This window comes from Crocodylus siamensis, chromosome 5 (genome assembly GCF_052110815.1).
Source record: "Crocodylus siamensis isolate JL-2025a chromosome 5, ASM5211081v1, whole genome shotgun sequence".
Classification (NCBI taxonomy): domain Eukaryota; kingdom Metazoa; phylum Chordata; order Crocodylia; family Crocodylidae; genus Crocodylus; species Crocodylus siamensis.
Window position 1 is genome coordinate 163,103,887 of NC_143399.1, and position 15,134 is coordinate 163,119,020.

A 15,134-nucleotide genomic window follows, 5' to 3' on the forward strand; every position below is an offset into this window, starting at 1 on the left:
CCAGTCTTGGTTCAAAGGATGTCCCTCATGGGGTTTGCCACAGCCCTTGGACCAGGCTCCAAGTAGAAAGAAAAACAAAACAGAAAGTGCCCAGGGGTACTTAGCTTGTTTCCCAGCTTCTCTTCACTTGGGGCTGCCTCCTGAGTCCCCTCACTGCAGTCTGGGCCTCAGTCCTCACACCTCTCAGAGAGGGTTCCATCCTCAGCAGCTTCCACAGCCAGATTACCTCCCCTGGCCTGAGGCTTGGACTAGTAATGGGGCAGGGGGCCTGCTATAGCTACGTGTATACTTACAAAAGCAAAATTTGGCCCTGAGGTCTATGTGTGTTCTTCATTCACTCTACCCAGCACAGAAGGAACAAGAAGTCCACATGCAGAAGACTGCTGTGGTGCAAGACTTCCGAATTCCCTTTCTTGACTAAGGGCTGAAAGGAGCAGCTCAGAAGAAAACATCATGGGCAGGGCACAGGGATGCAGCTGTGCACTAGTTCAGTGGATCCCTCGAATTTGCTCTGCCAGCAGGGCTTCAGAAGAGCCTTAGAACAGACTTAAATATATTCTTCTCTCACAGAACCCTCAAGCAGGGCAAATAGACCTTGTTCTCCCTTGGAATTCAATTTGCTGTAAGATAGAGCAAGGAGTGAAATTTATACTGGAATTTGCACTGTTGTCTCCCAGCTGGGGAGAAGCAAGTCTAGTATCTCCAGTCCTACCACTGGGACTAGGTTTACACTCTACTCCACTGATATTAAATATCTGATTATACTTCCAAAATCCCATTCACAGATAAAGCTATGATTGAGAAATATTCAGCTGAAAGGATCTCACTCTCAGTTCATAGGGAAAGATCCAACTAGATACAGTAAAAGCCGCATTATCTGGAACTTTATTAACTGGCATACTCCATTAACTGGCATGCCACTCAACACAGCAAAAGTGAAACTCGAAGTTCCACTTCTGGTTTCGCTGAGTCCCACTTTGGACCACAGGCTGGGGCAAAGCAGCCTGCATGGGACTCCCCTTCCTCTCCCTCAGTACATTGACACCAGGGAGGGGCGGCGGCCTGAACAGGCAAAGACACCTTGTCGTGCCTCTCAGGTAACAGGTATATTTGGTTATTCAGCAACCTCCATTCCCCATGGGTGCCAGATAACAGAGCTTTTTCTGTAACAATGTCTTTCTTTCACATGATATAGCTGACTCAAAGAACCTGGGCACTGAAGCAAATTGCAGCAGGTAATAGAAAGAGCACCTGCTCTTTTCTTTGCTGCCACTTCCAGAATGGTAAGTGGTATAGATCCTTCCATATAGCTTAGCAAGAAAGGACTTAAAAGCTAAATACAGGTGGTCAAAGTTCCTAAGGTTGAATCTATTCAGTCTTTGCCAGTTAATCTAAGCTGCATAGACTGAACCAATAAGTAGGTGAACAGGCATTTTCAGAGTCCAGAAATGCAGCCACATGCCTGCTCAGGCTAGAAGCCAGGGGGTTGTAGAGCATGCCTCCGTACTTGGCTAGATAGCTTGGGCCATGGCAAGCTTACACACCCTATGAGGGAGAGGTTTCTGGGGGAGGTGCAAAGCATCCTGGGATGCTGGAGGACTGAGTTAACTTGAATTGGAGGGGATCTGGAACAGAAGTTCAATAAACTGATGTAACCTAAATCAGTGATACTACATCCATCTAGGTTTTACTTAAACTATTTTTTTGTCATTCTGAAATCAGGTTTTTGTGCACTGAACTTCTGTTGTGTTACAGATTTGAACGGGTTTCCCATCACTTATACTGTATGTGTAACTTTTGTCCCTAGCCTTAAGGCACCAAAGAAGTGAAATCTTCCTGTAGGCTATTAGCTCATGTTTTTAATATTAATAGGCAAAATACAATTCAGAATGCATGAATAAATAACATCTGAGTAGAATATCAATGTATTTGCAGATGAAGGGGGAAAAAAGATTACACAACTGTGTAAATGTGCTACCATTTATAGCATGGAGAAATTTACTTCCCTGCCATGTTTCAGGGCTATTGATGTAAATCTAAGCTTAGTAACTAATACAATAGATAGAATAGTGTATCTACCAGTACAATTTTTTTAACCAGGTAAGTGTTATAGCATATTCTTTTCTCATTACCCCTTTCCCCTACCAAGAATGAAACAGATTAAAAATGAATAAATACAGAGAGTATTGAACCTGGCACTGTTTTTTAGTTTACAACTATTGAAACAAATGAAGAAGAAACATGGAACCCAGGACAAATATTCACATATTTTAAAAGTGTGGGTAACAACCCAGATGTTCCTCCCATCATAAACTTAACAAAATAAGCCTTCATGCAAAGCACTTTTAAAACAATCTTTCTTATCAACTGAAAGGGCTGTTCGGCTTAAAATGAAAAATGAATTGCTTAGTTCATGCATCCAGCCGACATTGACAAGTTTAATCTTCCTGATTATCTCTTCAATAAATCTTAATTTCAGAAGAAAACTGCTATTTCAAAGACTTCCTTTTAGCTATAGGAAAAAAGGATGATGGATCCCTGATTTCATAAATCATATTGCAAAACATATAATCAACTTGAAAAGAGTGTTTTGAGTAAGACTTTTCTAATCTTGTTTCAGATGGATGCATCCTTTTAAGGCATTCTCATATCTTTTAATATGTAGCGATTTGCCCTTTCTTTGTTCAGTAGTAAGTATCAATAGCATTGTTTTTAAAAGCAAACCTCTTTCAATTTTGCATACATAGAATCACATTTTGCCTCTGCCTAAAAGAACACTATTCTCAACTGTCTGATACAGATAGCAACTCATGTTTCTGAAATATCTAGATTAGGATATTACAGCGTCTTAAATCCCTTTGTTACTGTTTTTCTGAAAATATCCATGTAGGATCAAAGTCATATGATCCTAAATCATGGTAAACTACTAGAATTCGCTCTCTCCACTTCCTTTATTTTGTTTTTAGTCCCCTGTTCTATGCATTCAATGGCAGTGTCTCACTGTTTTTATTTTGGTGCAAATACTTACCTAAAAAAACCCCCTGAATCTAAGAATATAGTGTTGTTTACACTAAATACGTGAGCCATACAGAGCTTTAAGATACCAATATGAATAGCTTTTTATGCTTATTTTGGGTCTTTTTCACATATTACATCACATATATGGGTCTTGGAAGATTGAAAGTTACGTTTTAGAGTCTTAACATTTTGGAGTGTCTTAAAAGGAAATAAACCTTGAGCTGCAAGACGCATAAGATGCATCAAGGAAGCAGGGAGCTCAGGCTCCATCTCCTTTCCTGGGTTGCCTAACTGCTAGCCAGTTGCTTATTTCAATCCAAGCCACTCCTTTCCTCCACTTAATTATCCCAGTGCTTGGATGTGAGAGGCCAGCATTGCAACTGTGGTACATTAGCGCCATTAAAAGATTCATCAGCTATAGGACTTATTTTATTCCAGTGAATCAGTGCAAGGTGGCTGCAGCACAGCCAGAAACCTGAGCCTATTGTTACTCCAGTTTGTTGTATGTATTGCATTGGTTTCCTATTAAATATTGTATTGATATTCAAATTATTCTCCCCTTGGTAGACATGTCTAACTTTTGTTAAACCATATAGCAATTGTATGCATGAGCCTTAAGGAGAATAGACCCTTGGGAACATATTCACAATGTAAGAGGTGTGTTTTGCAATATTGCTGTCTTCAGTTAACTCTAGGATTCATCTGAAGTTAAAACAGTTTAAGTTGAGGACAGCAAAAACTACTAGTTGCAAACAGAAACATGGAAATCGGCTGTGGTCAGCATCCAAGCTGACAAGTTAATAAACATTCATATCTAAGCTGAAACATGAATTCTTTACTCATTTAATTCCAAATGATTGGGCACCTTTTGCATCTTGCTAATGTGTGTTATGTCTTGGGGAATACATGAAAGACATTACATCACACTATTTTGCAGTGAATTGTATAAAAGATACTAGGTTGTGCCATATTATACCATGAAAAATCATAACATCCAGGAATTGGCAAGGTATTTAAAGACATACTTAATTTTAGATCAATCTACTTGATTTCAGTGACACATGCTTAAATTTAGGTATAACCTCATAAATCAGTGTGAGGCCACTGCTCCAGGACTGGCTGCTGCTACTCCCCCCACCCTTCCACCCCCGCTCTGCAACCACCTGCTGCTACCTCCCCTCCCCTCCCCCTGGACATGGAGAGGGAAGCTTGCACGAGGTGGATGCCGCCACCATCCACCACCCCATGCTGCTGCTCTGTGTGTGGCCACTGCTACTCCCCGATGTAGTGTATTTTAAAAACTGCCAGATTTTTGAGAATTCTGGAATTTTGAAACATGGATTTATGAGGTAATACTGTATATGTTTAGTTCCTATCATTTATCAGTACCAATATTATTCATATTTAGAGTTGATCACAAACCTAAGTTGTCCATAATCATTTAATTAATGCTTAAACAAACTCAGATATTCACTTTAATATGTTTACATAAACAGCAACATTTTATTGCAAGGGTTGAAGCATAACGTAAGAAACCCTTCGTGCCTGGATTAGTATAAAGAAAAAGTTCAGCTTGTATTACCTGGAAGACCACTCTTAGACACTGTTCATTTGACACTGTTTATAAATGAATTCATGCACAACTTTTCAAAGTTCTTGTCTCGAGCCATCCTGTAAAAAGACACAACAGCAGTTCATTTTTAAGAAGTTTGGCTAATTTAAAAATTTGAAAGCTTTTTTTTTTTAATCAGCTGTAAATTTTTGCTTTTGAAGTTTTATAGTGGAGTTCTTACTTAACCAGTGCATGTATTTTTCAGATTCAGTGGTGGGAAGGGAGAAAACCTGTCCTTTTTTTTTGACTTCTGGAATGCTTGACTCTCCTTGTTTAGTGTATTGTCTTGTGTTATAGTACCTATGCATACTATTTGTGGTTCACTTTTTTCTATAAAAACAAGTCATGATTAATATAAATGAACTGACATTGATTCAGATACAATAGGACTGAAGAGTGATGGGTGATTCAAGCAAAAGGGGTGATTAGTATTGTTCTTGCTGCATGATAAATTACACTACATTACACATTAAAACAATGAATTGTCCTTCAGCATATCAAAGACATTAGCAAACAACATGATGGCAAATATATGGTCTCTTATCTGATAGAAAAAGTTTGAAATTCAGTAACAAATTGAAAACTGTTTTTTAAGGGTGTGTGTAGATGAAACAGGGGCCCTAAATTGAAGCAGTGGGTTTTTAAAAACACCGCTTCAATTTAGGGCCCTTTAAATCCCTGTGTTGTACACACACCCAAATTTACCTCTCTGGTGGCGGGGAGGGGAGAGGATGAGCTGCTGGTGGGTGGAGCAGTCCCTGGGCTGCAGGGGGGGCTGGTGCTTCCCTCTGCAACAGCATTGCCCCCCCCCCCCCAGGCAGCACCCACCCACAGGCACCCGGCTCAGGCAGTCCTGGGGTGCACTGAAGCTGCGGAGGGAAGCACTGGGCCCCTGTGCAAATCAGGCAGGCTCTGGGGCGGCGGGGGTGGGGGTGTGGAAAGAGATCAGGCTCACCTCTTTTCTTGGGAAGAGCCTGCCATCCTAGGCTACTGCCAGGCTGCCTGCATGCATGGGCAACTGGTGCTGCCTTAGTTGGGGGGGGCTTGTGCCTCCCGCTGCGACTAGTTCCAACCGGGGGGGGGGGGGTCCTCCTGCAGCTGATCCCACCAACTGGGGGGCATCTCACATGGCCATCTTGCTGCCTGAGGTACACAGGGCTGATCCTGGGACGGCCAATCACTGCAGTCAATTGCTGCAGCCACTTTTGGGAGTGGCTGTGGCAGTTTCTGGGAGTAGGTGCAGCAATTGGCTGGTACTTGCAGGGCGGGCACCAGTGCTCCTGCCTGCCCCCCCCCCATTGCCTAAGCAGTAAGCGCGGTCAGAGGGCGCACCGGCACTCTTACCTCCTACATGTCGCCTCTGCTGCATGGGCTCCCTGCAGAGGCCCTGAGCTGCACGGAGCCTGGTGCTTTGCTCCATGGCCATAGGGCAGCAAACAAAACTCCTCAGAAGAGTTTTAGTTTGCCGCACTCTGAGTTATTTAAAGAACATTATGCCACTGAATTTGCTACAGCAGCTGGAATTACTGTGTAATATGCCAGTGATGCATGCAAACACCGACATAATCAAAGTGGTGCAAAAGCATTTAACCCACTTTAAAGTGTTGTGCATGCATGCCCCTCATTTCGTCTACATACAGCCTAAGTTTCTAAAGGAAGGGCTACTGCTGTACTTCAAGATTGCTCTAGTTATTGAACCTTTTGACACCAAACCTCCCCTGCAACAAAGAAAATTGTTTTTCTTTTAGACAAAGCCATCAGCTCCAGTACCCATATAGCTCACTTGTAGGAGGGGAATCTCTGTGGCTTCCCATTGGGTTGTGAACGAAAAGTTAGGTCTTCCTTTCTGTAGAACAGAGTAGCCTGGAGCATCACTCACCCAGAGATTGATTTTAAAGATAGCAATCTGTAATGAGACAAAAAAGTAAAAGGATTTATTATATAGGAGAATTTTTTTTTTTTTTTTTTTTATTTTTTTTTTTTTTACAGAAAAACTGACCATAAGCTTGAAGATGGAACAAATATCAAGTGAAGTTCCTTACCCTCTCATTTGACTACCACCTAGTCCTTTCAGAAAGTCTTGCCAGTGTATTCAGAGATCAGGCTTCTTGCCAGCCCTGAGTACTGGGGACTTGGACCCTTGTTGATCCTGGGAAAATCCAAAGACCCTCTCTATCTTTAATACTGTTCCTTTAAAAACTCCTAGCTAACTTCCTTGTGCCCCTTGCTTTCCAGCCCATCAGCATTGTTTTATTGCCCAATCATCTCAGCATACAGCAATCTTTATTGCCCAAGCATCTCAGAATCCTTTAGAAATTTCCCTTTTCAGGGCAAATGGCATTCCCCATCTCATGGCCTATTTGTCCCAGGTGCCTTTGCTATAGAGGGGTTCATTTTTCCTGTTATGGACAGATAATGCTTTGGTTGCCCATCCTAATAATGGCTCCTGTCAGTAACTGGGAGTGGCAATTGTCCTTCCCCTAGATTGCTGCAGTTTTGCCTGTTACCTTTTCTTTTTCCTTAACAACAGTTCCTTTGACTGGACCATGTCCAAAAGCATAGAAATATATACCAACAGCATAATATAATCTATACAGTGATAAAAACAACGTTAATAGATATAGCATAACATGGACTTTTCAATGAGATCACACATGCTGTATCAGACAATAAATATAAGAAAGCCTGCATGATGCCCCAGAGGCCCCTGAGGATTTGGTGGGGTTTGTGACACTCAGGTAGAACTTTGATGCTACGAGATTTTTCTAAATCATCATGGTCACCCAACAGAAATAATTGTTTCAAGTTCTTCTCTGCCATTGGTCCCTTTCTCTTCTCTGTCTAAATGTTGTCTATGAGAAATCTTATCAGAAACAAATTTAACTGCAGTCTCCAAGCAGATAGTAAAGCTCTAGATCAGATTCCTTCTTTCTAAACTTTGTATCACTGAAATGCCTAGGAGTCCTACATATGGATCAGGACCCAGTTACGAACAACTTATGAAACAAAACAATAGCGGTTGCCTTAAAGGGTTTATAATTAAAGAAAAGAGACAGACACTGAAAGATGAACATGAAATAACCAAATAACTACAAGACACTACTGCCATCCTCCAGCCCCACCTCCACCCCCCAAATAATAGATTTTCTTTCTGATTTCTCCTTGGGTATGTCTTATCACCAGGTGAACATGGTTAAAGATAGAGCTCATATTTCTGTGTCACCAAACATCTCCCACTACTTCCTTATTTGATCACTGTATATAACAACAGCATTGTAGCTGTCACCCAGGCCAATCATCAGGATGCCATCTTTGACTAGGATCTCTTTCAAGGGCCTTCTTTTAGCACTCCTTCTTCATAATCCCTCCAAAACCTTGAAGGTGGTGGTGGTGATGAATCCTGATCATGATGATGCTAAAAACTCTTTCTATAATACTGACCAATATTGTTTTGTTGTTTCCTTGTATCCATCCATCTGTTTATAGATATGTGTTATCTTTAATTAGTCTTAGATGGCAAGATGCCTAGACCAGAGATTGCCTTTTTGCTCTATGCTTTTTCCTTCTTGCTTAGCCCAATGGAGTTTTGGTCCAGGATTAGGGCTTCAAGGTACTAAATGATGATGAAAATGAATAGTATTATTATTTAATGAGGCAGCAGCTGAAATATGATACTATAGCATGATTTCTGACAGTGCTTGCAAGATGTGAAATGCAGTTGTTTTTACTGTAAAAACCAGTTTAATTTATGATGTCCAGCTATCAGCCTGTGGGCCATGTATGGCCCATATACAATTAACTTGTTGTCCCTGGGCTCCTGCCAGACCACCACACCCCACATGGCTCCAGCTACAATAATCTCCAGGCTCTCATTTCCTCTACCAGACGATACTTCCTGCTCCCACCCATGGGTCAGGACAGTGCAGCAGCATGGGGACCTGAAGATGAGCCTGAGACACACAAACACAGAGAAACATAGTGCAGTGGGGGGCTGCAAGTTTGCTGTACACTAGTGGGAGCAGTTGCGGGCTCACAGTACAGCTGGGGAAGTGAGGCACAGGGTGTAGTAGAGGGTCCCCTCACAAGCATTCAGTCAGCTATGGTAGGGGTTGTGGGTATGCAGTGCAGCAATGGGTTGCAGGCATGAAGTACAGTGATAGTGGGAGGGCATCTGTGGGGTGTGTGGCTTAGGGTACCTGTGGCTCAATTTGGTGTGTCCTAGGGAGTGAGTGGCCCCCAGCTTCTTGTAAGTTCGACAGTCCAGATTTAATTCAGTATAAAGACAGTAAGGAATAAACAAAGCTGAAATAAACTAATCATTCTACCCTTCACTAATGCTGCCAATGATCTATTTGCCCAAGTGCGTGAGTTTTTTATGCTCTGATAAGTAGAGATGTGTTAGTGATGTCTTGCAGTAAGTCAAAAATACTTTAAAAAAAAAAGTCATTCAGTTGGTTAGCACTATCTTTAATTACATCTTTACCTGGCACTAGAATGTACTTACTTCCAACCCTTCCAATGTCCAGGCCCTATGCCAATCCTGTAAACTGCTAGGTATTTGAAATTCAATGAAATTTAAGCCCACATAACAATTTAGCAGAGATAATATTTCAAATAATGAGGCACGTAAAATATAGTTTTGAGGGCATAATTTCCACTTTGTTTAAAAATAATTTCTAACAATTTATATATATATATATATATATATATATATATATATATATATATATATATATATATATATATTATCAAATTAAATCTTTTTCCATTTTTCCATTTGAGTAGATAATTTACTTTTGGTGTTGGGCTATTTCTCGCCCAATCAAAACTAATCATCCTGATCAACTCTAATGACATAATGTTTGAAATGAGATTATTTTGCATGATCTACTGCAAGGCATTAAAAATTATATTTCTTTGCAAACTATATTACATTAGTTCTTGTTCACTTGCCTAATTTCAAGGAAACTAAGGAATTGACACTAATTTTCATTTAATTGGCATGCTAGTAATCTCAACAGTGAACTATTTCAAATTCTTAGTGTGAGAGTGTGAGGTAGGTCTAGCTCAGTTGCTCGCTTAACTCGCCTGCCGTGACTTGGGTTGAATAAAGGAAGAGATGTTCAGTGTTATTTTGGGGTGAGAAACACCACATACCACCCAGGTGATATGCTTTCACAGTGCAAGCTTTATTTCCCCTCATGAGGTTACAGAGTAGCACTCACCTCGCTAATTACTTCATTAGCAAGGGAACATTGGCATGGCTGATAAGGAGTGTGGGAATCCCAAGTATCCTAAACAACTTAGGTTATTTTGTAGCAGTAGAGTTCTCCCTGCTAATTGATTCATTAGCATGGCGTGTTCTCTGCACCTTCCTGGATCCCTGATAGAGAGCTGCCTCTGGTGCTCCTTGTCACTGCCAACAAAGACTGGGCTCCATTTGTATCTGTCTCAGTGGGGCAGATGGCTCTGTGCTGCTCCTGCTGTGGGGCTTCAGCTTAGAGCATTTTCCCTTGGTGTTCCCCTCAGCCCGCTGCTTCCTCGCTTTCCCCAGACTCACCAGGTTGGTTGTGATTGCCTGTAAGCTCTTCTTCTCCTCGATGTCTGTCTGTCTGGGACCAGTAGTTCTGGTGATTTTCTAAGTAAAGATCCGTGTTCTCTCTCTCTCTCCTCTTCTTTGTAGTCTGAAGTCTGTCCTCTCTGTGCCCAAAGGCGAACTGTGCTTGCTCACCGCTGGGTTTATCAGCCACATCTGACTAATTATCCTGACTAGCTCCTGGTGTGACCTCTCCTCCACCTGTGCACCCTGTTAACCGCTTCTGTGACTATCCCAGTAATGGGTGCTCCTACCTGAGCCCCTGTTACACTTAAGTATAAGGATTTATGTGTTTAAAACACAGATAAATATATTTACCTATCACTGTTGCATCATCAACTAAAACATGCAAGAGCCCTGGTGACCAATATCTTTTACTAAGCAAAAATGTGTAACACACACAGCATCAATGCAAGCTTTGCTTTCTCTGCTGATGTTATATTTTAGTGGAAATATGACCTGCATTGCAGTTTAGTCAACATGCCCATTTAAAGCCTCATATTTCTGCTGAGAGTTCCAGCAAAGGTACTGGTTTGTGTAAAATATAAGTGTCCTGCAAACTGCAGGGAGGCCTGTCTACTGGGAACCCAATTCTAGCTATCATTTGTTTTATATATAGATCTAACAGTGAGCAGGGTCACTGCTTACCTGTGTTAGATTTCACTTAGTGACCTTGTGGGAAAAATGTTCCATAGTTCATTGGACTGTTTGGTTATTGACAATGGATGGAGGGGGATGGATGAAATCCTAATCCTATTGAGGTCAGTGGGAGGTTTCTGTTGCCATTAGTGGGGTCAGGATTTTATGGTGGATGTTTATCCTTCCAATACCTCTATTTATTATGAGGGTTCTTTAAGTTTGAAGAATCCATTCTTGGTCTTGAATTTTCTTCTCTTTTTTTTGAAGGCTTTCACTTTTTATCTTTGTTGCCTGAGACAGCTGTTTCATTTTACTGATAGATGTTATGTCACCTTGCAGCAATCTCGTGCTTCTTTCATTTTATGAGGGCTGTTTTCTTCTACACATTTTCATTTCAACTCTTGTCTTTTTATATAAATGATGAGCTCTTTAAAAATATACTACAGTAATCTATTGGCACCGATCAAGGAGTTGCTGCAAGCCACAAATGGAATTGGGGTGTGGGTTGTGGTTATCTAAACCCATATATGTTCTATTCTGTTCTGGATACTGAAGTCATAAAAGTTGACATTATACAAAGGAATGAAATAGTCTTATATATTATCTGGCCTACTATGCCTTCATTTGTTGCAATTGTCTCAAATTGCAATGGCTATATATACTGCTAGTAACAAGACCGTTTGTATCAAAGATTATCATAAAAATACGTTTATTTCACAATGAACTGAATTTTCAATTTGGTTACCCTCCAAAATGAAGCAGTAGTATATTAATCTGCACAATTTAAGCTTTAATGGTCTAGGAAACATGCTTTTACATTACTATGATTTAAACCCCAAAGTACTGCAGTTCTATTAAATATAAATCAGCTTTTATATGTTTATTTGAACAACCAGCTTTTTCTTTACAGTTTATATATGTTTCTACCAGCTTCTGCAAGAAGGGTCAAATCCTTCTCTTACCAGTGTAAGAGATGCAGGATGGAATTTTTATGAAAAAATGTAGCTAACAGCCAATATATAAAATGAGTTGTCAGTTTGTAGTGTCAGTCATAATAAATGTTAATTTTGTTGCAATTTAATAGATTCCAAATAATCTACAAATAGTAAAGTTAATTGGAAAGTCAAGGTGAAATTTTAACATACTTATGTTCTCAGGAAACTGTATATTAGCTTTGGAGAAATGTGATTGTTTCTCCCAAGTGCTTTTCTAAAACGAATTTATTTTTGTGCTATCATTTAATATTGATAATCTTGTAGTACACAGAGACTTCATTCAAGATCAGTGGGTTATTGTACTAGTACATATGAAGAGAGAGCCTTAGTTGTAAAGAGGTGGCAATCAAAGAAAACCACAAGATTAAAAGAAATATTTTACGAAGGGTTTTTAGCTCCTTGTTATTTGTGATGCTCAACAAGGATCTGACCAGGACAATTCCAAATCACATGAATGGGATTACTCATATGAGTAGGGGAAAACCAGAAGCAAGGGTCATAAACTCCTAGAAGAAGGCTTCAGACTGGGTAGAAGGAAACACTTCTTCACAGTTCATATGACCAGACTCTGGAATAGATTCCCAGCAGGGGTGGTGCAGGCACCTACCCTGGAGATCTTCAGAAGGATACTGGACACATGCCTTGCTGGGGTTATTTGGCCCTAGCAGTCTTTCCTGCCCCGAGCAGGGGAGCTGGACCCAACGGTTTCATGAGGTTTCTTCCAGCCATAAACTTCAGTGAATCTGTGAGTAAAGTAGTATCATAGGACTGCAATAGGTGGCTGTTACTATAATACATCAATTTGTATGAGTGCTTTCTTTGGCTAGGGACAGACATTACACATAAGCTGGTTTAAGTGATTGGAAACTGGTTTAAACCTGTAAATGAATAGATGTTTAGTGCACATAAACCAGTTTGAAAATGGCTGAAAAAACAGAGAAACCTAGTTGAATGTAGTATCATACTTGACTAATTTGGGTCAAACTGGTTTATGCAATGTCTGTCCCAGGCCCCTTGCTGTTTAAGTTAAATCAGACTCCCCCAGCAACCCGGCATGCTCTCTGGTCTGGGTGGGGCTCTGCCCCACAACAGAGCTGGCTCCTCCCCTCTTCTTCCTGGCTCCAGCTCCGGCAGAGACTGCAGGCATTTGCCTGGCTCCTGCTCCCCCCACTCCCTTTTCTCTAAGTGGGGATTCCCCCACCCCTCCTGGCTTACACAGACATACAACATTATCTAGCAGACCACATGCTGGCTATGGTCCATGCTGTGGCAGATGGGACAAAAGCAGAATCAATAGGTAGCTGGTAATATCCCTCTGTTGTTTTCTTAATGGGGTGATAAACACTGAGTTAGGGGTGATAAACACTGTTATCAATTCCATGCTGTACCGGTCAGGAGGGAGGGGAACCTTTCCCTAATCAGAGTGTTTTGCCGGGGTGGGCCACATCCCCCTCAGCCTAGCATTGTAGAAGGGAAAGGAGGGCTGCTCTAGCATCCCCCTGGCTTCTAGCCTGAGCCACTGCAGGCATGTGCCTGTATTTTTTTCAGTCTAGAGGGGATGTCTGTACAGTTACAAACTGGTTTAGCCTAGCCAGGTTCGACTAACCTGCAAAGATTGAATCACTTTAGGCTCAAGCTTTTTGAATGTCTGTCCCTAGCCTTTTACTGAAAGGAATCAGGACTTGTGGTAGAAGTGATATCTTTTATTAGGCCAACTAGATTTTTAAAAATGTCTTTAATTGCAAGTTTTCATGCACAAAAGCCCTTTTTCAGGCATAGGAGAAAAGATTCTCCTGGGTAGAAATGAAAGTTCATATTTCATAAGACAGTTGAAGGTGTGGTAAAATCTTCTGTTTGGAACCCAATTTTAGGGGGAGATCCTGTCAGACCAACCTGGTTGCCTTTTATGATCAGGTCACAAAATCCTTGGATGCAGGTGTTGTGGTAGATGTAGTCTTTCTAGAATTTAGGAAGGCCTTTGACACTGTCAATCACCCCATTCTCATTAAAAAAACTAGGTGACTGTGGCATTGATGCCTACACAGTTGGATGGGTCGCAAACTGGATAGAGGCCCATACCCAGAGAGTGGTAGTGGACGGGTCATTTTCGACCTGGAGGGATGTGGGCAGTGGGGTACCCCAGGGCTTGGTCGTCAGGCCCCTACTGTTCAACATCTTTATCAGTGACTTGGATGAGGGCATGAAAAGCACCTTGCTTAACTTTGTGGATGACACTAAGATGTGGGGAGTGATGGGCATGCTAGAAGGGTGGGACAGGCTACAACTAGATCTGGACAGGTTACAGGGGTGGGTGGATGAGAATACAATGGGATTCAATACTGACAAGTGCAGGGTACTGCACCTAGGGAGAAAGAACCAGCAGCATACCTATAGGCTGGAACTCCCTTCTCATCATCCCAGAGGCAGAAAGGGATCTTGGAGTCATTATTGATTCCAAGATGAACATAAGCCACCAATGTGAGGATGCGGTCAGTAAGGCTAACTGCACCTCGTCATGCATCCACAGATGCATCATGAGCAGGTCCAAGGAGGTGATCCTCCCCCTCTATGCGACATTAGTCAGGCAGTTGGAGTTCTGCATCCAGTTCTGGGTGCTGCACTTCAGGAGGGATGTGGACAGCACTGAGAGGGTCCAGAGGAGGGCCACTTGCATGGTCAGGGAGCTGCAGGGCAGGGCCTATGAGGAGAAGCTATGGGGTATGACCCTGTTCAGCCTCCACAAGAGAAGGCTAACAGGGGATTTTGTGGCTGTCTTACCAGGGGGGACCAGCAGGGAACGCAAGAGGCCCTGTTCCCCCAAGCACTACCCAGAGTAACTAGGAATAATGGCCACAATTTGATCGAGAGTAGGTTCAGGCTAGACATCAGGAAGCAGTACTTCACAGTCAGGGCTAGGATCTGGAACCAACTTCCAATGAAAGTGTTGCTCACTCCTACCTTGGAGGTCTTTAAAAGGAGGCTAGATAATCACCTAGCCGGTGTTGTTTGACCCCAGCATCCTTTCCTGCCCATGGCAGGGCATCGGACTTGATGATCTGCTCAGGTCCTTTCCGACCCTACCAACTATGAAACTATGAATGGTTCATTTTAGATGCAGATTAGGCTCAGAGAAAATTTGGAATAGTCTGTTTACCTCAAAGTTGTTTGGTGGCCCCTACTGCCACCAAAGCAGGATGTAGTCACATTTCCTTCTGGTTATGGTGTTTCATCTTTCACAGAGAAGTAAAGAGATTGAATGCTTTTCTGGGCAGGC